This window comes from Sciurus vulgaris (assembly GCF_902686455.1).
Source record: "Sciurus vulgaris genome assembly, chromosome: X".
NCBI lineage: Eukaryota > Metazoa > Chordata > Mammalia > Rodentia > Sciuridae > Sciurus > Sciurus vulgaris.
The window spans coordinates 96,700,650-96,727,875 of record NC_136471.1 but is presented as its reverse complement, the minus strand read 5'-3'; the positions used below and the strand labels follow the sequence as shown (position 1 = coordinate 96,727,875).

The 27,226-nt window shown below is 36.5% G+C and overlaps 1 protein-coding gene across 12 annotated transcripts in view; it reads left to right on the top strand.

The window, feature by feature from the left end:
* JADE3 (jade family PHD finger 3) overlaps nucleotides 1-27,226 on the top strand; it is a 136,783-nt gene that overhangs the window by 5,566 nt on the left and 103,991 nt on the right. For 5 of the 12 annotated variants that reach the window (XM_079123502.1, XM_079123497.1, XM_079123495.1 and 2 more), the window contains 2 exons: nucleotides 2,264-2,355; nucleotides 6,699-6,780. The exons of 4 other annotated variants lie outside the window; for them this stretch is intronic. The gene's annotated coding sequence lies outside the window, so the exon portion shown is untranslated. Of the gene's footprint in view, nucleotides 1-2,263; nucleotides 2,356-6,698; nucleotides 6,781-22,752; nucleotides 22,833-27,226 lie in introns of all 12 variants that reach the window. 3 more of the 12 variants (XM_079123503.1, XM_079123506.1, XM_079123504.1) reach the window with 3 other exon arrangements.

The following is a 27,226-nucleotide window of genomic DNA, read 5'->3' as shown; positions in this document are numbered from 1 at the left end:
GGGCCTTATGGGACCTCATTAAGAAACTTGTGTTTTATTCCAAGGACAATGGGAGGCTGCTGAAGGTGTTTTTCACTTTTTTTAAACTCTGTGTGTGTGTGTGTGTGTGTGTGTGTGTGTGTGTGTGTGTGTGTATGTGTGAGATCCAGAAAAGCATGTAGTGAGGCCTAAACAAAAATGATTTAAGAAATTTAATTTTTCAGTGTCATATCTTGTGATCCAATAGAGGCAAAATTTCTGGTCCAAATGTGTAGGTTGTAAGAAGTTTTTTGTTTTCTGTTTTTGTTTGTTTTTAATACAAGGGATTTAACCCAGAGACACTTTACCACTGAGCCAAATCCCCAGCCCTTTTTTATTTTTAATTTTTGAGACAGAGTTTTGCTAAGTTGCTGAGGTTGGCCTCCAACTTGTGATCCTCCTTCTTCAGCCTCCCAAATCTCTGGGATTAACAGGCCTACACCACCACACTCAGCTTAAAATTTTTTTACTGTCCACCATGAACATGGCTTAAAAAAATTGCTACAATGCTGGAAAAAACTGGGCCTTCTGAATGCTTCTAGAAAGAGGTATAATTAGGCTCATATATCAGATGCTTTTTAGGCTACATTAAGGGATTTCTTTCAGCTTTTGCTAAACCCTGTCAAATGGGTAAAGAAAATGGAATTGGGAGAGAAAGGAATTCCTGGAAACCTGAGTTGTTCAGTGTTAGAAATGAAACTGTCAAGTATAAAACTTTGGTTTAAATATATCATGATAAAGATACTTCAGTGACTAAATGGAAATTTGTCATGTTTTTTGTTTCTTGTATGTGTGCCATCTGTGATGGCAGACAGCACATTTGTGAGAATTGGGAAGACTTAAGCATTTTTTCAGTACTTACATATTTATTTATTCTCATCCAGGTACTCGAGTTTTTTGTTTGTTTTGTTTTTGTGGTACTGGAGATTGAACCCAGAGGTGCTTTACCACTGAACTAAATCCCAGCCCTTTTATTTATTTATTTTTTTATTTTGAGACAGGTTCTTGCAAAGTCATTAGGCTGGCCTTGAACTTTCAATTTCCCTATCTCTTCCTGAGTCACTGGGATTGCATCCAGCCCAGATACTAGAGGTTTTTATGTTTGAAACTATTTTTTAGGTATAGAGTAGTCTTCACAGCATGAAAACCAGTGTTCTCTTCCCCTTGCCATATGTACTGAGCCACAAACATTTCCTTTTGGTACCAGGAATTGAACCCAGGGGCACTTAACCACTGAGCCATATCCCTAGCTTTTTAAAATTCTTTTTACTTTGAGACAGCAAACAAATTTACTTTAGCCTCTGTTAGTTAACTTTTTAGGGGAAGAGGGTGGTTAGTTGGTGGCTAGATAATCTAGGATGGCTTTGCTCACACATCTGATGCCTGGAAGGCTGGTAGGTCTAGGTAGGTGTTCCTAACCTGGGATTACTTATCTTGGCTCCATGTGGTCTCCTCTAGCTGGCTTGTTAACATTGCTAGTCTCAAAAGAGTAGCAAGTGAGAGCAAGCACCAGTGCACAAGTACTTTTCAAGTGTCTGCTTTTGTCACATTTGCCGTTGTTCCATCTGCTAAAGCACACAAGTGCTTCCCTGGCCAAACCCAGAGTCATTACAGGAGGGGACCATTCCAAGGTATGGCTACAAGAAGATGCATAAAAACATGGGACCAATATTGCAGTAATGAATAATAATGAATAAAGTTAACTCTCAACTTATGATAAATCTTATTAAATACTCATTTCTGAATGTAGTGATTTCTGGTGACTAAGTATTATGATTGTGCCATTAGTAACACCTTCTCTTCTACCAAGTGTGAAGCAGAATGATAATTTTTCCAGGAGAATGCCAAAGGGAGAATGTGCTTTTCTTTTGTTTTTGTTTTTTGACAGCGTGGTACTGAACATAAATATTCTCATGAGTGGCCAAACTGCTCATTAATCTTGTGTAGCTATTATCAAAGGAGACTCTGGTTTTCCTCAACCCCCATTCATTCAACCTTTATCACAAAAGTCATAGTGTAATAGACCATATACTAGATTTTGTAGTTAAGTAAAAAGACTTATAATTTGGGAATCAACTACCACCTAAGAGATGAGAGAAAACATTTGCAAACTCTCCTTGAAACCTTTATGTGTTTAAGAATTTTTATCTAAGAAATCCTTCTTTGGACATTGTAGTGATGACAAAGGATTCTCTGTAGATACGTTTTATTTGGTCAAGATTTTAAAATCTTCTTGTGGTTGCAGTGAAGAATCCAGCATTGTACTGTGAAGTGAGTGGCCAGGAACCATCAATTTGGGGCATCAGCTTTTGACCTTTGCTCATGAAGATCTCAGAGGTAACATTCTTCACATAACTAACATAGACTTTACAACAGCTAGAGGCCTGAAATGTATTACATTAAGATGCAGTTGAGTCCTACAAAGGACGTGTAGGAAAGCTGAGTACAAGACTCATTTTGTACAACTTTGAGGTGTACATTCTTCCAGAAAATTACCTGGTGATAGAATCTTAGCTTTTCTTATTTCCTCCTAGGATAAAAATTAAAAATGAAAAATCCCTGACATTTTAAAAGTCAGTGACTTGGAAAAAACCATCAAAATTTATAAACACAAATATCATTTGACCCAGCAAATATCTCTAGGAATTTATTCAACAGATAATTCCATATTAATTGAAGTATTGCTTATAATAGCAATGTTGCTTGTAATACCCCAGTGGAGTATTACACTGATATTGCCTGATCTGGAGTACAGAGTAGGAAAAAGCAAGAAATAGAATAATATGTATTGTTTGCCTCCATTTATGTGAAATAGATAGTGAATGAGGGCAATAATATGTACATTTTTAAATATATAGACAAATTTTTTTTCTGGAAAGACATTCAAGACACTGATGGTTTGGGGTATGCATGGACAACTTGGACAGTGCATAAACTTTTATGTGTACCTTTTGAATTTTAAGCTATGTGACTGTATTTCCCTTTTTGAAAAATTAATATTTTTTGGTACCTGAGATTGAACCCAGAGGCATTCAACTACTGAGCCACATCCTAAGCCCTTTTTTAATTTCTTATTTTGAGCCAAGGTCTTGCTAAGTGGCTTAGGGCCTCACTAAATTGCTGAGGCTGGCTTTGAACTTGCTATCCTCCTACCTCAGCCTCCCGAGCTGCTGGGATAACAGGCATGCACCACTGTGGCTAAATGTTGTTGTTGTTGTTTGGTACTGGGGATTGATTCCAGGGGTGCTTAAGCACTGACCCATATTCCCTTTTTATTTTTTATTTTGAGACAGGTTCTAAGTTGTTTAGGGCCTTGCTAAATTGCTGAAGCTAGCTTTGAACTTGCAATCCTCCTACCTCAGCCTCCTGAGCTGCTGGAATTACAGTCATGTACCACCATGCCCAGCTTAATGTGTTTTTTAATAATATATGGTGATGGCAATGTGAATTTGCATGGACTCCTTCCCAAATTGACTGGGTCAGAGCTGTTTCTGCACAAAAAGTAGAATATCCAGTTCCCCCCACCAAAAATGCCTCATAGAGATGTACTTCTGATTTTTTGTTATTGTTTTGTATTTTGACATTGCTGGGAATTGAACTCTGGGCTTTGTACATGCTAGGCAACTACTTTATTACTGAACTATACCCCAAGCCCTAACATACTCTTTTTATTTATTTATTGATTGATTGATTGATTGATTTTTATTTGGTGCTGAGGATCGATCCCAGTGCCTAACACATGCTAGGCAAGTGCTCTGCCACTGAGCCACAGCCCCAGTCCCAGGTATACAACATACTCTCTTGATTACTGTAGCTTTATAGTCTTTAAAAAAATCAGGCAGTGTGAGTAGTCTGGCTTTCTTTTTCTTTTTCAGAATTATAGTAGTGAGAGAGAACCACTTAACTTGTTCCATTCTTGGAAAGCCTTCCATCTTTCATCATTAAGTGTAATGTTGGCTGTTTTTTGTTTTTTGTTGTTGTTGTTGTTTTGTTTTGGTTTGGTGGAGAAAACAGTTAACCTAGCAGGTTAGACTGGAGGCAGCTGTCTTCAGAAGGCATGCTTGCAAGATGGTCCTTTGATAAGTGTATGGAAAATTGACTTTTTTAACATTTTTAAAAATAAAACATTTTATTCTACCTTCATTTATTCTTTTTCCAGTGCTCATTATTTTTGTTCATGCCAGTTTCCCACCTTGACTGATAAATTTACATCAGCATTTCTTTTAGAGCAGGTATGATGGCAATAAATTATGTTTTCGTGGTATAAGAAAGTTTTCATTTTTCCTTCACTTTGGAGGACACTTTGTAGGATATAGAAGTCTAAGTTGACAGTTTTTTGCCCCTTTGAACATATTACTCCACTATTGCATTTTTTTTTTTTTTTTTTTTTTTTTTTTTTTTTTTTTGCGGTGCTGGGGATCAAACCCAGGGCCTTGTGCTTGCAAGGCAAGCACTCTACCGACTGAGCTATCTCCCCAGCCCTACTGCATGGTTTTTGATGAGAAGTCTCTTTTAATTCTTAACCCTTGTTCCTTTATAGCTAATATGTCTATTTTACCTCTGGCTACCTTTAAGAATTTGTCTTTGATTTTTCAGCATCTTGAATATGATATACCTAGGTGTGAACTTAAAAGCTTTTTTTCATATTTAACCTGCCTGGCACTCTCTGAACTTCTTGAACCTCTGGTTTGTTGTCTGTCACTAATTTTGCAAAGTTCTCAGCCATTATTTTCTCCAGTAATTCTCCTGTCCTGTTTTTCTTTATCCTCCTCCTAGCATTCCAATTTCAGGTTTGTTATTGTCCCACAGTTCTTCAGTGTTGTTTTATTTGTTCATTCTTGTTACTTTTTGTTTTAATTTTTATTGACCTGATCAATAAACAGGATATTCTAGCTCCCTCATTTTTTCCTTGGCTCCACCAAGACTACAAATGAACCCATTTTTTAACTGTATTTTATTTCTAGTATTTCCATTTGATCTTTCGTATAGATTCCATTTCTTTGTTGAAATATCTGTCTGGTCTTAACATATTATCCTATTTTTTGGGAGGGGCAGATTAGGGATTGAACTCAGGGCCACATCCCCAACCTTTTTATTTTTTATTTTGAGATAGTGTCTCACCAATTTGCTTCAGGTCTCACTAAGTTGCTGAGGCTGGCCTTCAACTTAGTATCCTCCTGCCTCAGCCTCCTGAGTTGCTGGGATTACAGATGTGAGCCACTGCACTTGGCTTCACTTTTTCCATTAAAGTCTTATAAAATATAATTCTTTTACATTTCATTTCCATTTGTCCCAAATATCTCCATCATGCTGAGTTTGTAAATGATGATTACTTTGTCACTTGGAGTATTTTCTTGCCTTTTATTATGCCTCATAAACCTGCTAAAAGCTAAATATGGGCAGGAGATGCTGAGGTAAATGTTCAATACATTTAGAGAAAAACATGGGTTCCTTTAGTGTGGAGATTTGTGTTAATGTCGTCAGAAACTGACCTTTTATCAATGTTTATTTTTGCTGTGGGCACCAGAGATTTCCAGTTCCTATAGTGATACCTTCATTTTGACTCTTGCTTGGCTTTGGGTTTTTCCTTTGTGCTACATCCCAAGAGCTATCTTATACAACTCTCCCAGTCATATTTCACTGTTCCTATCCAGGTAGCTGGTTTGCTAGGTGGTGATTGGTTGGGAAGGAGAGAGTTCTTTGATGATCTGATTAAGCCTGAGACTTAGGCAAAACCTTGGCTTATAAGATTTCCTATTCCTCCTTCTGGGGAGAAGCTTCTTCTTTTTCCCCTGGTTCCTTTTCCCCAGCTGTAGTGGATATCCACCAGTGTTCTTAAGATATGGCTCTTAAATCTTTCCCCTGAGGATTAAGCCTTTCATTCTGTGCCAGAGATAAAGAAAAATGGGTTCAGTGGGTTTCTCAGTGGGTGCTGTTTTCCTTAGTCAGCCAGTATTACCATGAGAGCTTTCTCTAAGATTTTTCCCTGATCCTCACTTTGAGAGCCTGACGTGATTCATGTAGGAAAAGCTCATAAGAGGGTGGAAACCTCCCTATGAGGAACTTGGGAGCTTCACACTGTGACCTCTAGTAATTTGTCAGAATTTCTAATTTAATCTTTACAGACTTTTATGCTTGAATCTTTCTCCCTTCAGGCCCCTGTCTCTCCACATACTAGGATAGTGGTTTGTTCTGTGACCTTAGTTCTCTGATAGTTTCAAGGAAAATAGTTGCCTTTGAGTTTGTCTAGCTTCTTTCTTGTTGTAAGGGAGGAAATGTTGACTTTCCAGGGCTTTACATGTTTGAACTGAAACCTGAGTCCTAAAGTTTTCAACTACGTAACTGTTTAATGCAGTATATGACACATGGACACTCAATACAGATTATTTTTTTTTTCCTTTTTCTTGCCCTGTTGAATTTGGTGATTTTTATGGCTTATGGAGCCAGTAATAATTAATTTTGGTTTGGGCTCTACCTGTTTTAGACTTTAAACCCTCCATACCACTGGCATTATGTTATGTTTGTCTTGCTGTCTTCCAAAATTCTATGTCTGCCTTTGTAATTATTGAGCATGTCATTAGCACTTAGTAATTGCCTTATCCAAAATTAGAGCATGATTTAGTCTTTCTAGATTATAAGTTTTGTTAGTGATCATTTGTCATTTTTCTCCACATTGCCAGGTACAATACAGTTCAGCAAACATTGGTTGAGTGCCCCCTATGAGCAAGACATTAGGTTTGAGTAGAATACAAGCCTGACCTGGTAAGTAGAGTAACTAAGATTTCCAAGAACAATGGAAGGCCTGTGGGAAGGATGTTACAACTTGCAAAATATCACCATTTCAAACTATAAGGATTTTAAAATCCTTTTAACAGTTCTGTTTTAAATTATACTAGTAATACAGGAATGCATTCTAGTAAAAATTTAAAAATTGTAGTAAGAGACATGGCTCTTCTTAACATTTTCATTCTTTCATATATTCCTTCCTAGTGTTAATTTTGTACTTATGTTTGTTTTACTATACAAATTTCTATATGAAATATCATGCCATCTAACAACTTAGTTAAAAAAATTTTAAGGAAATAAACATCCAAATTTAACTTTTAGGGAAATTTATTTAAAGAGATGACTCCTAACATTTAGTTTGGATTGTGTAGCCTAATAATGTTTTGTTTCTCATTATAGTGTAACTATTTTAATTTAATATCCTATTGTTAGTGATAGGTAGAATTGTTATAGTAAATATATATAGTAAATTCATAAATTAGTATTGACTTAAAAGAAAATGACCTATTGACTTTTTAAAAATTATACAGTAAGATGGAATTTTTTTGGTTCCATGCTCTTTTTTTTAAAAATGTTTTTTCAGTTGTAGATGGACACAATACCTTTATTTTATTTATTTATTTATCTTTATGTGGTGCTGAGGATGGAACCCAATGCTTCATACATGCCTGGCAAACGCTGTAACACTGAGCCACAACCCCAGCCCTGGTTCTATGCTCTTTAACACGTATATAGATCAGTGTAGCCATCACTACAATCAATGTACAGACAGTTCCATTGTCCCCCCAAAACTGCTTTGTGCTAGTTCTTTTGTTTTTTGTTTAATACCAGAAATTGAACTCAGGGGCTTTTAACCACTGAGCCACGTCCCCAGTGCTTTTTTATATTTTATTTGGAGACAGGGTCTCAATGAGTTTCATAGGGCCTCGCTGCTGAGGCTGGTTTTGAATTTGTGATTCTCCTGCCTCAGCATCCCCAGCTGCTGGAATTACAGGCATACCCCACCATGCCCAACTTGTGCTAATTTTTTAGTCACACTCTCTTCCCACTTCAACCCCTGGCAGCTAATGATTTGTGCTCCATCACTATCAGTTTTGTCACTTTGAGAATATCACATAAATGGAGTCAAACTGTATGTAATTTTTTGAGTCTTGTTTTTTTCAGTCAGCATAATGTATTTGAGAGTTCACATCATCCAAGTTATTATAGTGTTCCATTGTAGGGATGTATCAGAGTTTGTTTAATCATTCACGATTGAAGGACATTTGAGTTGTTTCCAGTTTTAAGTGATTTTGAGCATAGGTTTTATAAAAATTCACATGCAAGTGTTTATGTGCACATAAGTGCATTTTTCTAGGGTAAATACCTGTGAGTGAGATTATTAAAATTATACTACCATTCAGGGTAACTAGTTAACTAGGGTTCAGTGTTAGAATGAAATAGAGTAAGAGAGACCCATGTTCAGATCCTAGTGCTTCTTTTTACTAGCTGTACAACCTCAAGTGTGCTTAACTTCTTTGTGCCTCAGTTTCCTTATTTGCAAAACAAAATTGATAATAGTGTCTAGGATTGTTGTGTGGAATGAACAACATATTAAGGATGAAATGTTGAGTAATGTCTGACTTACTGGATATATTATTATCTTGTGTTTAATAGAGTCTTTTCTTGTCAGAAACATTTATATTCGATTAAGACAAATTAAGAAATTTATAAGTGCTGTGTGTCTGGTAGACAAGTCTTCAAAACATATGGGGAAGATTTTCAAAGTTGTCCTCTGTGGTGAGAAAGTTTAGGAACATAGATGTGGGAGTCCTGTATAACATCCAAAGATTAGGCCAGATGCAAGACAAACCATTAAAACTAGTTTGACTTGCCCTCCCAATACTGAAAAATATTCACCAGAAATTGAGTGTATTGCCATATTTCATAGAAAAAAGTAGTTCAGAATCAACTCACCCTCATTGAGTGCTAGTTGTCTATACACCAAGACGCAGGCTAGGTGTTCCTCAGATGTATAAACCTGACTGTCTCTCCACAAAATAAGCAATTTGTATGTTCACTAAACTTTATTTATTTTTTATTTTTTGGTGCTGGGGATTGAACCCAGGGTCTTGCATATGCTTATTGTGCTATACCCCCAACCCTGTAATTTTTTTTTAAAAAGCTAACTCCTGACACTGGTGAGGCCTGATTTTTGTGAAGCGCTCCTGATGTAAGCCATCTATGATTTCACAAATACATCTTTTTTTTTTTTTTTTTTTTTGTGCGGTGCTGGGGATTGAACCCAGGGCCTTGTGCTTACAAGGCAAACACTCTACCCACTGAGCTGTATCTCCAGCCCCACAAATACATCTTTTAACAGGAAATCTCCCCGGTTTTGTGGAACACATTGAGAACGGAATTGTAAAAACTTTGCATTCCCACTCAAATTGCTACCTAGAGTATTGTATCATTAGAAAATGCAATGGAGATCCCTTTCTTGCATAGCTGTTGTATGTAGTATGATCTGGCTCAGTCTGTGCAGGCACCAACAGCAGTGGAATATGTTTTTCCCTAGAGAATTTTCCCCTGTCCTGTGAGGTATGCACAGAAGGCCACCCATTTTCCCACCAGGCAGTGGGAAAAATTCTTTATTTGCAGCAAGGAATTGAAATAGACTTTCCTTTGTTATCTGTTGGTTCCGTTTTTTAATGTTTTCAGATGATACAGTCTATCAACTGTGAACAGTTTTTCACCTGTGATTTCAGAAGAACTAGGTGGAATAAGGAGTCTTGAGCACCTACGACTGGGTGTCACCTCTAGAATGTTTTCTTACTACTTCTCCTCTGCACCACTGACATTCCAACACCAAATAATATTTACCTGGAACCTTTCTTCACAACAGAAAGATCCTTTCCTCTTTGTCCCACCAATCCTGCCTAGGCTAGTTCTTCAATCCTGCAAATTCTGCCTCAGCAAGAGACTCCCCCTTCCCCTGTTCCAAATGCCATTCTTTTGGGTTCCACCCTTTACTCCATATTCCCCCATTAAATCTTGTTCTTTCTTTTCTTTTGGTATTGGGGATTGAACCCAGGGACACTTTATGACTGAACTATATCCCCAGACCTTTGTATTTTTTGTTTAAATTTTGAGACAGGAACTTGCTAGGTTGCCAAGGCTGGCCTCAAACTTGCAATCCTTTTCATTAGCCTTGCAAGTTGCTGTGATTACAGACATGCACCACCATGTCTGGAAAATCCTGTCTTATCTATTCATTTTGATACCTGATGCTGTATTTCCTTACTCTGAGCAATTTCATATACACATGATTCATAGTTATGTGACTAAATGCTACTTGCAGAGTTATAAGAAACCCTCAAGTTCTCTACATCTTATCTTCCACAAATATGTGAAGGAGAATTAATGAGCAAACATTACAAAACTGAATGGATAAGAAAAGAAATGATGTGTAGGTTCCTCATTGTACATATTGGATTTGATTCACTGTCTACTATTCAATTAACAAACAAACATGAATTTTATGTTGTGTGAAAAAAATCACACATAACGTTCTATGGCCACATAAGTCCTGTGAGGGATAAACAGTTGGAAAAGAAATATGCATTTGACTGTCAAAAAGAAAACTATTGCTTTGCCTTGCTGCCACTGTGAAAAATATGTCTATGTGGTCTGCCTGGGCAGTGTGGCTTCACAGTAGATAGCAAGCAGCTTTACCCTGGCTCCATCATGCTTTTTAGCATTCCTCATGTGATTCCTTATCTACTTACAATGTTAAAGAACACCAGGAATTTTGTTTTTTCAAATACAGACAAACCTTTGACTGTAAACAGCTATATCCTGCGTATCTCATCTTAGAGGTAGGAATGTGTTTATCTGTGTTATGAGCCCAAATTTAGCTACTTCTAGAATAACTCAATTAGATGTAGAAGAGACTTTAAAAAACTTTTTTAGTCATAGACACAATACCTTTATTTTATTGGTTTATTTTTATGTGGTGCTGAGGATCGAACCCAGTGTCTTACACATACTAAGTGGTCGCTCTACCACTGAGCTAAAACCCCAGCTCTGGAAGAAACTTTTTTATGCTACTAAATAAATGAACCTATAGGACTCCAGTTCTGTTCTTTAGTCCCTTAAGGAAAATCCATGTAGGTACTTGCCTTTAGGAAGACTGTCTCTAAGCTCCTGTCTTGCCATGACCTCAGTACCACCACACTCCAGTATAGTTCAACTTCCTTCCAGACTACTGTCCATAAAGATTCAGGCTCTGAAGGCCTCTTCCCAATTCCACACTTGCCACTAGCTACCTCCAACCCCTGCCTGCTCATTGCACAGTAGGTAGTATCCCTACTTCTGGTAGCCTGGCAGTCAAAGTCACTGCCCACTCAGTCATAACCTTTCTCACCATCCTTACCTATTATTTCTCAAATCCTCTTTTCTACCCTCTCATCCAAATGTGCATTCTCTAAAGTCTAAACATATCATGAGTCTTCCTGCTCCTCTGTACCACCTCTGTCTAGTGTTCTCCACATTCCTCTGGGTGTGTTCCATCCTGGATGTTCCTCAAAAGCTCATCTTTTTCACCTCAATGATTCCAACCACCTCTGAAGCTCCACAGTACTAAATTTACTCAATACTCATTTACCCAGATGGGATGGTGTAATAAGAGTGATTAATGTCCACAATATTATTTAATATTTGTAGCACACCCCTTTACAGTGTGACTTTGCAGCTCCTATCAAGAGATGGAATCTATTTCTCTACTCTTTGAATCTGGGATGTTCTCGTGTCTTGCTTTGGTCAACAAAATCCAGTGTGAATTACTATGGGTGACTTCTGAGCCTAGGTCTCAAGAAGTCTTAGAGCTTCCCTCTTGATCCCTGGTTAAACTTGAGGCAACTAGGTCTAGCCTGCTGTACCAAAAGAGATGATGTGCAGAGAGAGGCTCAGTCAACAGCCAAACATCAGACATGTGACTAAGGCCATCTCAGATCATTTATCCCCATTCACATTGTCAGATAACTGTCACTGCATGATCACTTCTGTAGGCTACTAACAAAAACATTCTTGTCCTAGGAGATAACTGGATCTCAGATGACTTCTGAGATTCTATGGTTGGTTTAAAGGGTAAATAAATAACTGTCTTAGAATGCTTATGTAAAGTAAAAAATATGTAAGTATAACCATACTATTCTAAAAAGTGCCCCCCCAGAACCTTAATTTTATTTTCAAAAACAAACTCAGATATAAAATAAACCCTTATTAACAGAAATCATTTAAAACTTTAAAATAAGACAAAAGGATAACAATATTCTTAAAGTGTTGTATATGAGCATTGATCAAGAGGCCCACCTGCATTATTAGTTCTGTAGGGAGCTGCATCATTGTTTGGCTCGTTGTTCCTAATTGATTGGGGTCTAGAGTTTTTTGTTTTTGTTTGAACTAGGGATCAAACTCAGGGGTACTTTGCCTTTGGGCTATGTCTCCAGTCCCTTTTTATTTATTATTTTGAGACAGAATCTTGCCAAGTTGCTGAGGCTGGCCTCATTACCAGTCTATTCTAGCATTCTTACTTTCAGGGCCTATATGATCAAGTCTCTCAAAATATTCTTTGAGTCAGCTTTACATCCTGTTAGTTTTCTCATTAATAAGTTAAATAAGTCTATGGTATGTATTCATGCTCTGTTTGCATGTGAGTCATATTTTTTTATTTTGAAAATTATATTTTGATACCCAAACACCCTACAACATTTCCTGTAGGTCAATCCCTATCCTTCACAAAGTCCCTGAAATCTGTTACTGGATTGCTAGTTTTGATGCTATACCAGATCCTTGGAATCCCTTTGTGATTATACTAGTACCTGAAAAGGTCTTCACAGGAAAAGACTAGTTACCTCTTCAAGTACTCAGAAACACTGCAGAAAGACTTTCTGGAACTATTCTCAAAAAATGTGAAACTGATGTTCCTTCCCATCATGTTTCTATGGTATCTATAAGCTGAGAGATTGACGTGAAGAAACCATTGTTTTAGGAGATTCAGAGCAGACAGATTCACATGGGACCCTTCTTTCCTGTCAAACACTATTCCTATAATCCACTTTTTCTAGTAATGGCCATAAAATAACTATATTGTAGCAATAAAAATCGATAAACTACCACCTGCCTTAAAAATCTAACAGCTTTGGCAAAATATACTGCAGGTCGTGATATGGCTTCCTTTTCCCTAACAGTATTTTAATACTTTGTTTTCACACAAAACAGCATAATCAACCAACAAATTGAGAAAATGCCCAGTGTGTTTTGGGCACTGTGGTTGGCCTCGTGCACCCCTCTTTTCCTAAACCCAAGCAGACTCCACTAGTATTCTGTCAATCACCAATTTTAGTTGTCTGAATGAAAACAGAAAAGAGCCCAAATAGAGGTTTGCAGTGTGCTCGGTCATCACTGAAAGGATTCAGTGGAATCAAGCAAGAATGAATCTCTTTACATTAATAAAAAGCTTAGTTTAGGGCTGGGGATATAGCTCAGTTGGTAGAGTGCTTGCCTCATAAGCACAAGGCCCTGGGTTCAAATCCCCAGCACTGCAAAAAAAAAAAAAAAAAAGGTTAGTTTATCTACATGACCACTGAATATATTAAATACATACAAATCTGAAACATTCTGAGAAACAAGAAAAGCAGGTTAAAACATATTTCACTATGGTATTTATAACTAATCTGATTCAGTTCAACAATTTGATTAAAACATTTTACAGTAAAAATTAAAACTTGCAGGGGCTGGCGTGGCTCAGTGGTAGAGTGCTTGCTTAGCATGTGTGAGTCACTGGGTTCATCTCTCAGCACCACATATAAATAAATAAATATCCATTGACAATTAAAATATATTTAAAAAGTTAAAACTCATAAATAATTCAGGAATGGTGCCTATTATACAGAAAGATCAAAGTGCCAACTTTCCATGCAGCATAGGGAAACCTTTGCAGAGGAGTCTGAACCACAGTTCTAAACATTAGGGAGGAGGGAAGGCATGGACTGGGCTGAGGATATGGGACAGGAGTAGAGGAAACAATTTCAACCCACTTTTTTTGCTGGTGATTATTTAAAGATAAAGCAAAACAAAAATTTTAAAAACCTCATGTTTTACAGTTAAGTGTTTTTGCAAAAATTAATCCCTCTGGCCAGCTTTTGCATCAGGATGTAGAGCTCGGGAAGGAGTATTGCTCCCATCCTTACAATTAAAAAAGAAGCTGGACTAATGTCAAATTCATGACTTTTATCAAATCCATCACAGAATTTTGCTCAAGTATTTGTTTAGGTAAGTATTTGTTCAAGTATTTTGCCCATTTTTAAATTGAGTTGCTCCTCTTACTATTGAGTTTATGAGACTTACTTTTTCATTATTCTGGATAAAAAGCCTTTATTAGTTACATGATTTGTTAGCAACTATTTTCTTTCTGTTGGTAGCTTGACTTTTTAAAAAAATTTTTAAGTTGCTGGTGGATCTTTATTTTATTCATTTATTTATGTGCAGTGCTGAGAATTGAACCCAGTGCCTCACACATGCTGGGCAAGTGCTGTACCACTGAGCCGCAGCCAGGTAGCTTGACTTTTCATTGTCTTAATTGTGTCATTCACCAAACAAGATTCTAATTTTAATGAAGTCCACCTTATTGTTTTAACAAAAGAATTTGCATTTGGACTCGCATCTAAGAACTCTCTTTAACCTTAGGTTGTGAAGATTTTCTGCTATGTTTTCTTCTAAAAATTTTGTAGTTCTACATTTAGGTCTATTTTGAGTTAATTTTTGTATATAATATAAGATTTAAGTAGAGGTGTGCTTTCGTGCATATGGATATCTTTAAATGGCTTTTCCTTCTGTGTCCAAAATCAGTTGCCTTTATTTATGTGGATCAATTTCTGGACTTTCTCTTTTGTTCCTTTGGTCTGTGTTTTTATTACTTTGCCAATACTACCATCTTGATTACTGTAGGTTTATAGGATATCTTCGATTTAGTTAACGTGATCCTTCCAATTTTATTCTTCTTTTATAAAATTGTTTTAGCTATTCTTCTTTTGCTCTTCTTAATTTTAGAATCAGATACAGAAAATCCTGTTGGAATTTTGTTGGAATTAAGTTAAATCTAATGATAAGTCTTATGAACTTGAAGAGAATCAACATCTTTAAAATGTTGTGTTCCCTCATACACATTATGTTTCTCCATTTATTTAGACGTTCTTTAATGTCAATGTTTTAGAGTTTTTAACATACAAATCCCGTACGTGTTTGTCAGATTTATACCTGTTTCATTTCATTAAAGCTACTGTAAATTGTTTTAAAAATTCATTTTCCAATTATGCATTGATAGCATATGGAAATGTGATTTTTGTGTTGTACTTATGTCCTGATACATTGTTAAGGTAGCTATTAGTTATAGGAGGAGGTGTTTTGTAGATTCTCTGAGATTTTTTCTAAGCAAACAATCTTGTCTAAGAGAAGGGATAGTCTTTTTTTCTTTCGGTCTGTGTGCCTTTTGTTTTTTTTTTTTTATCCCTTATTCTAAAAGCTGATACTTCCAATATGACATTGAGTAGGAATCATAAGGACATCGTTTTCACCTGTAGGTCTTTCTCGTTTAAGTTCTTTATCAGGTTGAAGAACTTCTTTCTATTCCTAGTTTGCTGAGAATTTCTATCATGAATGTAACTGAATTTTGACAAATGCTTTTGACTGCATCAGTTGATATGATCATGAGGCCTTAATTTTTAAAAGATGTAATGTGGTTGAGTGCATGTATTAATTATCTAACATTGAACCTGCCTTGCATTCCTAGTATAAAACCAACTCAGTTGTGGTATATTATCATTCTTATGTATTAATAATATTAGATTTGCTAACATTTTATTCAGAATGTTTGATTCTATATTCATAAGGGATTTAGTCTATAGTTCTCTTTTTGTACTATATTTGCCTGAGTTTGATATCAGGGCTTCACAGAATAAGTTGGGAAAAAATTCCCTCCTGTCCTGTTTTGTGAAAGAGATCTTGCAAAATTGGCATTACTGTTTCTTTAAATGTTTTTTGGAATTGACCAGGAAAACTATCTGGACCTTGGCATTTCTTTTTAAAAAGGTTTTAAACTGTGAGTTCAATTTCCTTAGTATGTATGGAAATATTCAGGTTATATATTTCCTTTTTCAGTGAGTTTTGGTAGTTTGTGGTTTTCAAGGAATTGGTCCATTTCATTTAAGTTGTCCAATTTATGTGTATATAGTTGTTCATTGTCTCCACTTTCTATCCTTCTAGTATCTGTAGAATCTAAAGTAGTATCCTCTCTTTCATTCCTGAAAGTGGTGATTTGAGTGTTATTTTTTTCTTTCTTGATTATGCTAGAGGCTTATCAATTTTGTTAAACTTTTCAGCAAAAAAGCTTTTAGTTTCATTTATTTTTCATTGTTTTTCTGCTTTCAATTTCATTGCTTTCTACTTTGTCTTGATTATTTGTTTTGTTTTGCTCTTCTTTTTCTAGTTCCCTAACATAGAAGTATAAATTATTGATTTGACATGTTTTCCCTTCCAGAAGAGTGTTTAGTGCTATAAATTTCCCTCTAAGAACTGTTGCAGCTACAACCCAGATTATTTGTCATGTTTACATTTTCAATTCAAAATATCTTCTAGGTAAGTACTCTACCACAGAGCTACATTCCCAGTCCCACAAAAGATTTTCTAGTTTCCTTTGGAAGTTTCTCTTTGATTCAGTGATTATTCAAATGTATGCTTCTAATATCCAAATATTTGGAGATTTATCTTTTATCTTTCTGTTGTTGATTTCTATTTTAATCCCCTTATGATCAGGGAACAAATTTTTGTTTTCAATTCTTTTTTATTTGGGAAAATTTATTTTATGACCTAGATATGGTCTAGCTGTTGAAAGAATATATATCATGCTATTTTAGGGTAGAATGTTTAAACATGTTATCTAATTTCACTTGGTTGAGGTGGTGTTCAGTTCTTATATGTTCTTGCTGATTTTCTACTACTTTTTTTGTTTGTTTGCTTTTGTTGTTGTTTGCAGTATTGAGAATGAAACCAGAATCTTGTGCTTGCAAGGCAAGTTCTCTACCACAGTTACATCCCCAGCCCTTTTTTATGTTTTTTTTTTTTTTTTTTTTTTTTTTTTTTTTTGTGAATGCAGTCTTTTATTCTGTTTATTTATTTTTGTGAGGCGCTAAGGATCAAACCCAGTGCCTCACACATGCCAGGCAAGTGTTCTACCACTGAGCCACAACCCAGCCTCACCCTTTCATATTTCACATTATATTTGAAGTAATTTTCTTATAGATAGCATGTACTTAGGTTATATTTTTATAACATATATTCTGACAACTTTTGTCTTTTAATTGGTATTACACATAATATAATTACACAGACCATTACACATAATATAATTATTGCTATGCTTGGTGTAGGTCTGACATTTTATTATTTGTTTCTTTGAACTACCTCTGTATTGTTTGGTGCTGGGGATCAAACACAGGACCTTATTCATGCCAAGCATGTGTTTTACCACTGATCTACACCCCTAGCCTTACCTCTGTCTTTGAAGCAGGGATTGGCATATACATCTTACCTGTCAAATCTAGCCTGCTTTTTTTTTTTTCATATAGCCCACAAAGGCTAAGAATGCCTTTTTATTTGCTTTTAAATGGTTGGAAAAAAATAAAAAATAGAATATTTTATGACTTATAAAACTTATATGAAATTCAAATTTCAGTGTCTATAGAATATAGCCACATCCGTTTAGTTACATATTGTATGGTTTCTTTTACACTACAGTGGTAAAGTTGAATAGTTAGGACAGACTGAATGGCCTGCAAAGCAAAAAATATTTATTGTATAGCCCTTTATAGAAGTTTACTAATTCCTAGTTTAGAATAATTTCCAATGGATAGTGTCAGTGATCCGAACTGTTAAAAGCATAGCTAGAATTTAAACTTTGCTCTTTGGTTTTTGTTGATGTCGTTTTGTTTTTTCAGCACTGGGGAATGGCCCCAAGGGTGCTCTACCACTGAGACATGTTCCCAGCCTTTTAAAATTTTTTTTTTATTTTGAGACAGGGTCTCACTAACTTACTTAAGCTGGCCTTGAACTTGAGACCCTCCTGCTTTAGCCTCCTGAGTCACTGGAATTATAGATGTGTGCCTCTATGCCTAGCTAAACTTTATTCTTTGCATAAATATTGTAGGTGCAAAAAAGTTAGAAGATAAGAGTTAACTGATTACAGTTAAATTAAACATTTTTCAAACCCATAGCAATTATTCTACATTATCTGTGTGCTGAGGATCAAACCCAGGGCCTGGTGCATGCTAGACTAGTATTATACCGCTGAGCTATAGTCCCAGCCCTATTTGTACTTCTAAAACTAAACCTTCAGGATAAAATTGACTGAAGGAAAAGCCAGAACCATATCTGCCTAGTTATTTGAAGAAGATTCTCATTTTAAAGTGGAGGCACTTGAGGCCTGAGTGTGAGGAAATTAGGAAGATTTTGGCTGGAGGAGGTAAAGGCCCTTATTTAAAATTCTGTTTTCTTGGTTATGAGTTGGGCTTTTTACAGATCTAGTTATCTGGTTGCTCTTCTGTGGGTTCCTTTTGAGATGGGGATTTCTCTGTGGCTAGTGAGAGGAAATGACTGGTCTCTTAAATGAAAAGAAAGTCTAACTCTGATCAGAAACTTAGCCTGCCATTGTTCCTTATTTGTCCAGCCGGCCTTTCTTCTAGGCCTGCAGATCTGCCATGCCAGCTGGCATCATAAGTCCACTGAGAAATCTGTAACCTGTTTCTTTCAGCTCTTCCCTTTTTCTCCCTTCCATCTCAAGGACCAAATAAACCACATCTGTACTATGCATGCATTTAAGGATCTTTTAGGCTTGACAAGTCATCTTCTATTACCCATTGAAATTGATCTTTCTTAAGTGGGTCACCTAAGAACCTAGAAATAACCAATTTTAAGTACATAGTACACATTACTTTTTGAGTATAAATATTACTGTCTTGATATGGAAAGTTTTGGGTGTCAGAAGAACAAATTTCTCTTTGTATTATGCACACTTGTATTTTCTATACATATGTATGTTCTATATCTGTGTATTCATTCTTGGATCTATTTTATTATCATGAAATATAGCTGTCCCAAATGCCCTGGCTTGCATCATCACTCATAACCTTTCACTAGCTGTTGCAGTTATACAACTTCCAGAACAGTCTTCAACCATACCCAGTTTACCCTGGAAGTATCCGTACTGTTTTCTTGAATTTGGTATTTTAGAGTACTACATGACATTCCCCTTCTCTCCTGTTTCCTCTTAGCACTTTGGTGACCTCTGGGTCCTTGCTTGCCTGCTATTGCTTTTATCACTTGGAGCCTCCTCTCCTATATTTTCTCATTTCTCAGTCCTGCTGATTCCACATGCATAAGTAACTCTACTCATTTGTGTGACCCATTCCTGTACTACCCAGCTGAGGGTACTAGTGTCTGTTGACTCTCTCCTCCTACTGCAGCTGGGGCTTCTCGGGTTGTATATCAACTTGTTTATGTTTGTGTGAGAAGTGTCTCTCTTACTGAGATTGTGAACTGATTACAAGCTAGGTGAGCTCAAAGAATAACATAAGTAACGCTCTTCATACCACTTTATGAATTGCTACTCCTTCATACCTTGTGGTATTCTGACTAGATCTAGTTCAGGTATCGCCATCTTCTCTAAAGTTGCCAAGCTCTACATATTTATAAAAAGAGATAATCACATAACTTTCATTACAATATTTGTCTAATTGTTTTGTTCGTCTCACTGTGCCTAATTTATATCTTATCATAGGTATGTATGAACAGGAAAAATATAGTATAGTCATACATCTCTTTTTTGGGGGAGTACCAGGGATTGAACTCAGGGGCACTCAACCACTGAGCCACATCCCCAGCCCTATTTTGTATTTTATTTAGAGATGGGGTCTCACTGAATTGCTTAGAACCTCACCATTGCTGAGGCTGGCTTTGAATTCATGATCCTCATGTCCTCATGTCATCCTCATGACATGATCCTCATGTCCTCATTTCAGGTGAGCACAACCACGCCCAGCCATACATCTCTTAATAACAGGAATATGTTCTTTTTTTCCCCTTTAGTACCAGGGATTGAACCCAGCATTGCTTAACCACTGAGTCACATCCTCAGCTCTTTTTATGTTTTATTTTGAGACAGGGTCTCACTAAGTCCTTAGAGCCTCACTAAGTTGCTGAGGTTGGTCTCCAACTTGAAATCCTCCTGCCTTAGCCTCCTGAGTTACTGGGATTACAAATGTGCACCACCATGCTTGGCTAACAACAGGCATATGTTCTAAGAAATGCATTATCAGATGATATTTGGAATGTATAAACATCATAGAGCATATTTACCCAAACTGAGAAAACCATGACATCACTTGATGAATAGAATTGTATTTATTTATTTTTAATTTTTTATTCGTTTTTATTCACTATGTAGATATACATGACAGTAGAATGTATTTTGACATATTATACTTACTTTCCATTCTTGTGGTTGTACATGTTGTGGAGATATACTGGTTGTGTATTCATATATGAACATAGGAAAGTTGCGTATGATCCATTCCACCATCTTTCTTATTCCCATCCCCGCTCCCTTCCCTTCATTCTCCTTTGTCTAATCCAGTGAACTTGTATTCTCCCCCCACATTGTGTGTTACCATCCACATATCAAAGAGAGCATACAAAGTGACATTTTATAACCTCTACATTTAGCATACATCAGCCACTTCTGAAAATCCAGATGATAGGATTTTATGGAACCACCATATCATTGATGACTTGAAACTCCATTATATGGTGATGACTGTATATATATGATATCATTACTACTCTTGCACTTTGGGGCTATTTTTAAGTAAAATAAGGGTTATTTAAACAAAAGTAATACCTTGACTAAAAACTGAGATGGCTTTGTTTCTACCCATGGTTTAAGGCATCCACTGGAGGTCTTAGATGTATGTATCCCCTGTGGATATGGGAGACCACTGTAATGTTTTTGAATTTTATCCATGTTGTCTTATGTATCAAGTAGTCCATCTTATTTCATTGCCTATTATTTCATTGTATAAATGTACCAAAATTTGCTTATTCTCTTGTTAATAGACATGTTGGGTCTTTTGAAGTCTTAGTGTAGTTTTGATTTGTAGTTCCCTGATGGCTTATACTATCAAATATTTTTTCATGAGCTTATCACCGTTTGAATATGCTTTTTTGAAGAGCTTGTTTGAGACTTTTGCCAGTTTTCTGTTGGGTTATCTGTCTTATTAATTATTTGGAATTCTTTATGTAGCCTCAATATGAATCCATTCTAGTCTGAGGCCTGACTTTCGACTACCTTAATAATATACTTTTTACACAAAAAACTTGGTGCATTAGCCAGATTTCTGTTGCTGTGACAAAATACCTGAGCAAAACTTAGAGGGGGAAAGATTTGTTTTGGTTCGTGGATTCATGTCCATGGTTATCTGGATCCATTTTTCCTGGGCCTGTGGGTGAGATAGTACATCATGGCAGAAGGGCATGGTAGAGCAAAGTTGCTCACTTTGTGCTAGCCAGGAAGCAGGGGTAGGGGGAGAAGCACACACAAAGAGAAGATATCCACTTCTAGGGCACGCCCCCAATGACCTACTTCCTCCAACTAGGCCCCACATCCTTTAGTTTCTACCACTTCCCAATAGTCCATTCAATTATGAACCCATCAATGGACTAATCCATTGATGAGATCAGAGCCCTCACGATCCAATCACTTGCCAAAAGCCCCACTTTCTCTGTGGACCAAACCTTCAACACATGAGACTTTGGGGGACATTTCATATACAAACCCTACCTGCAGAGGAGTATTCATAACAGCTTTATTTACAGTAATCAAAAACTGGAAACAGCTTGAATGCCTTTCAGTGTGTGAATAGTTAAACATACTATAGTACATGCATTCAGTGGAATAAAAGGAATGTAGTATTATTATTACATGAAAAAAACTTGGCTGGATCTCAAAGTGTTATGCTGAATGAAAGAAGCCAATTTCAAAAGTTTATATATTATATGATTTCATTTATATACCATCCATAAAATGACAACTTTTTGAGGTATAATTTACAAACCACAAAACTCACATTTAAGTATATAATAGTATATAATTCAATGCTTTTTAATACAATTACCAAGTTACACAGCCATCTTCATAATCCAATTTTAGAATATTTCCATCACCCTAATAAATCTTTTATACCCATTTACAGTCACTCTACTCTCCTACCCCTGGCCCTAGGCAATCACAAGTCAACTTTCTTCCTCATTTAGTGGACATTTCATATAAATAGAATCATACAACATTTTTCTTATGTCTGGCTTCTTCAGGTAGCATAAAATTTGGGGGTTTATCAGTGGTTGTACCATGTATTGAATATTCATAATAAAAATTACTAAATAGGTTTTTGTTACATGGGTATACCACACTGTGATTATGCATTTGCCAGTGGATGGGGTGTTTTCCAGTTTTGGGTTCTCATGAATAATGCTGCAATGAACATTGATGTCCATGTCGTGTCCTTGTATAGACATAAGTTTTCATTTCTCTTGGGTCAATTTCTAGGAGTAGAATTGCTGAGCTGTATGGTAAATTTATATTTTAAAGAAGCTGCCAAACTAAGAGGTTGAATTATTTTCTCGTCCCATCAGCAATTCCTAGAGAATGTAGCTTATATACTTGAAAAGTAAGTATGTTCTGTCTTGTCTTGAAGTGTTTTTTTTTTTTTTTTTTTTTTTTTTTTTTTAATGCTGGGAATTGAACCCAGGAATGCTTTGTTGCTGAGCCACATCCCCAGTCCTTCTTTTTCTTTTTTTCAGGCAAGGTCTCCCTAAGATGCTGAGACTGGCCTCAAACTTGCAATCCCTATGCCTCAGCCTTCAGAGTCTCTGAGATACAGGCATGTGCCACCTAGCCTAGCCCCTTTTATGTTTTCTGTATTCTTGCTGAATTTCTTTCTAGTTCTATTTATTATTACTGTTATTATTTATTGGTACCTGGTACCAGGGACTGAACCCAGGGGCACTTAACCACTGAGCCACATTTCCAGCCCACATGTATATAAGTTTTAAAGATAGGGTCTTGCTAAGTTGCTAAGTGCCTTGCTAAGTTGCTGAGGCTGGCTTTGAAATCACGATCCTCCTGCCTCAGCAGGAGTTGCTGGGATTACAGGCATGTGCCACCATGCCCAGCTAGTTCTATTTATTTTTAAGAGTGGGATGTTTATGGGGCTGGGATTGTAGCCCAGTGGTAGAGCGCTTGCCTAGCACTTATGGGGCACTGGGTTCGATCCTCAGTACCACATAAAAATAAATAAGTAAAATAAAGGTATCATGTCCATCTACAACTAAAAAAATATTTTAAAAAGAGCAGGATGTTTAGCTGTCAGTATGGAATTGTCTATTTCTTCAGTATTTGTCTTTAGTTTATAGCACTTTGATTATGATATATCTACATATGAGCTTCTTTGTATTTATTGTCTGGTGTTTTTGCAATCTCTTGGCAGTTTTCAACTATTCTTTTAAAATATTTTTCAGTGTCACTTTTTTTCTTCTTTTTATTGCATGCCAATTACACATGTTAGATCCTTTATTGTTATCTCATACATCCCTGATGCTTTATTCTTTTTTTCCAATCTTTTATTTAGATTGACTGTCTTCACATTCACTGCCTCCATTCTGCTATTGTGTTCTTCCAGTTAATTTTTATTTCACTTATTTTATAGTCTACTTTTTTTTTGGTACCAGGGATTGAACTCAGGAGCACTTAACCACTGAGAAACATCCCCAGCCCTTTTTTGTATTTTATTTAGAGACAGAATCTCACTGAGTCCTTAGCATCTCACCAAATTGCAGACTCTGACTTTAAACTCACTATCCTCTTATCTCAGCCTCCCAAGCTGCTGGGTGTACCACCATGCCCAGCTCCTGTTTTCTACTCCTGAAGTTGCCAATTTGTTATATATTTTCTCTATACTGGTACTTTATGTTTTAACTTTCTTTATAGTAGGTTTGCATTTGATGATCGCTCATTTGAGCATTTTTATAATAGCTGCTTTAAGTCCTTGTTAGATAATTTCAAAATTTGTGTCATCTCATTGTTGGTATGGATTGTCTTTTCCTGTGTGAGTTGGCATTTTTTGGTTATTTGTATAATTTTGGATTTTATCCTGGACATTTTGAATATTATGAGACTTTGGATCTTGTTTCAATCTATGAAGAATGTTGATATATTTGTTTTAGTGACAGTTAACCTAGTTAGGTTCAGACTACAAGTTCCAACTTGCTTTCTATGGGCTGTAGTTTCAATATCAGTTCAGAATTCAATGTCTTTGCCATGCTATTCAGATTTATCCCATGTGTGTCATTCATAGGTTAGTGGGGTACCTGGGTGTGTGTTAACTCAGTTCCCCAAACCTTTGATATGCTTAATTAGGATCAAATCCACCTGAGCCAGTGGGAGTGATCCTAGTAATTCATAAGAAGCTTTATGGGTTTGCTTTCCCGAGTTCTTCCCTCTTTGTTATTTCCCTTTTATTTTCAGTTTCCTAGGGCTTTCCTTTTTGGTCCTCTAGTCAGAAACCACCTACTTTCACAATGCACCACCTCTAGGGCACAGGAGGCAGGTGGATAGAGAAAGAAAGTAAAATAAGACAGTTGAATTTGACTTTGCCCTCTTGGAGCCATTGATGGTTCACCAAATTAAAGGAAACTTCCTCTTCCTCAGAGTTTTAGTTCCAAATGATGTCTCCAGATGTCAATCACTGGCAATGCTGCTCTTGCTGCAGCCTTCACCATAGGATTTTCCAGGCACAAGTAAGGAGAGGGAAAGGAGAGAAGAAAACCCACGGTATTTCCCTCCACTTTTTCTGAGCTTTAGTAGGTTCCTTTACAAAACAAACAACAAAAACACCTTGAACCAGAACTTGTGCTCTCCCCACAGCAGTGTGAGAGTGTATTGAGTTTGGATCAGAGAATACTTGAAAAAATGTGGTAAAGTTACTATCAGTTCTTCACATTCTGGTGTTCTTTCCTGATTACCTGTTAAATGCCTTTTTAAAAAATTTTTTAAGTGTAGATGGACAGAATATTTTATCTGTTTATTTATTTTTATATGGTTCTGAGGATTGAACCCAGTGTCTTAAGCATACTCGGCAAGAGTTCTACCACTGAGCCACAACCCTAGGTAGCCCCTGTTACATACCTTTAAGAGTTCTATACTAGCTGCCCATGCAATCTTTTTTGTCTTTTCTTTTTTTTTTTTTTTTTTTTTTTTTTTTTGGTGCTATTAAACTCAGAGACTTGCATATGCTAAGCAGGTACCCTACCACTGAGCTACATTCCCAGCTCTGCCCATGCACTCTTTACAGATTTTATAGTTTTATCTGGTAGACAGAAAGATGGATGCTGTTATTCCATCTTGGAACCAGAAGTCTTAATTGATATTTTGATGGATGTTTTGGGTTTACTCCTCCCCCGAACTATTTATACCTCGGAAATACTAGTTTTAGAGATACAGTAGGTAGACAAAAGTTGCTAAGGGTAAGCCAAAGAGCTGTGCTATTGACTGAATATATTATGGTCCTCTGAAAAACAGCCATTTTTCTGAAGGCATACTTGGTAATCTCATCCTAATCAGAAAGCATAGTTGTTTGTCTTCATCTTGTATATCATTGACTTCATAGTTTTCCTTGGCCCTGCCTCTCTGTCACACTCTCTTGCCTCTCTCCTACTGTTTTCTAGTAACTTTTGCCCTCCGGAACTTCATTCATCAACCTCTGTCCCCACTCCATTTGTCTCTGGTTTCCCCACGCTTTCTCCTTCCTAACATTATAGTTCTGTATTTTAGCAAATGCAAACTCTGTCTTCCAAGTATTGTTTTGTGACATTTTAGGATGTAAGTGCTTACATTTGAAGTATGTAGAAGTAGTTGGCTGGGATGATAGTATTTGGGGTGGATGAGTAATCAGTTTTTTCTCATAGAGCATGGTCTCACCTGTGTCTCTGTAAGGCATTATGGTGGTCTAGGAAGCTGCTTTTCCAACATATTAGGTTTTTTCCCTCTCCCACAGTATTTCTGGCCAGTAGTAGAGACCAGGCCACTTTAAACTCCAGTATAGCCAGGAATGTGGGTCTAGAAAAAACGTAATATGCAACACTAGCTTCATTAATTTGGGAATGTATAAGAACCTTATGGACTCTTTTTTGGTTTTATTTTTAGTCTTGAAATTTAATAGAAGTATCTACTAAATAAGTTACTTTTATGTAAATATTTCCTGTTAGTTATGTGGAACCAAATCACTGCAGGAAAGAAATACTAAATGGACAAAACCACATGGGCAAAAAGCATGTGTTTTTATGTTGCAGTGTGCTTTTCTGTGCTTTTATGGTGGAAACATATGTTCTTTAAAAACAACGGTGGGCTTCGTAGATATTTATTCAGATCCAACAGGTTCTAGGCATGCAAAGGTTGCTCAACTCTTAACCTTCTGGGCATGTATTAACTATATATCTATATTTCTCTCTATATATCTATTTTTATATATATTTATATATAACTTGTTGGTATAAAAGTTAAGGTATCTTTTAGAGAAATCTTCAGGTACAGCATGCTGCCTCATTTACGCCTGTTGAAATGCATTATCTTCTTAGCTGGGAGCAGGGCCGCAAGCAGGGAGCTTCCTGGGTTTTTTGACACCATTATTTTTAGACTAGACTGACCCTCTTCATAGAAGAACGGGTCAGTGATATTTGTTTTCCATTTCTAAGACTTTTATTTTTTCCCTTTTTCTCAGTAGCAGAAGCAACTAGTTTAAAAGAAAACACACTTATTATTCTTCCATTTTACAAAGGAATGTTCATTTCATTGGTTTGTTTTTGTAGAGCTGTCCTTAGCTGTGGGAGCAAGTTGACTTTGATACTAGGAGGACAAATAGTAAGTCAGTGAAACAGTGATTAAATAGGCAATAGTTCTCTAAATTATAGATTTAATTATGTGCATATGGTTGACCAAGATGTGAGAATTAAAGCCAGCTTTAATCAAGGCCAGTATAATTCTTGTGACCCCCTGCCTATAATAAATTTTAGGCCCAATTAAGTTAATTATTATTCTTTATTAATGTGAAATAGTCCAAGGTAACACAATTCAGGGCTCTGTTGAAATCAGAGTGTTTTTGTGGTACTGGGGATTGAACACAAGAGTGTTCTACTTCTGAGCTACATCCTCAACCCTTTTTAAATTTTACTTTGAGACAGGGTCTTACTAAGTTGCCTGGGTGGGTCCCAAACTTGGCAG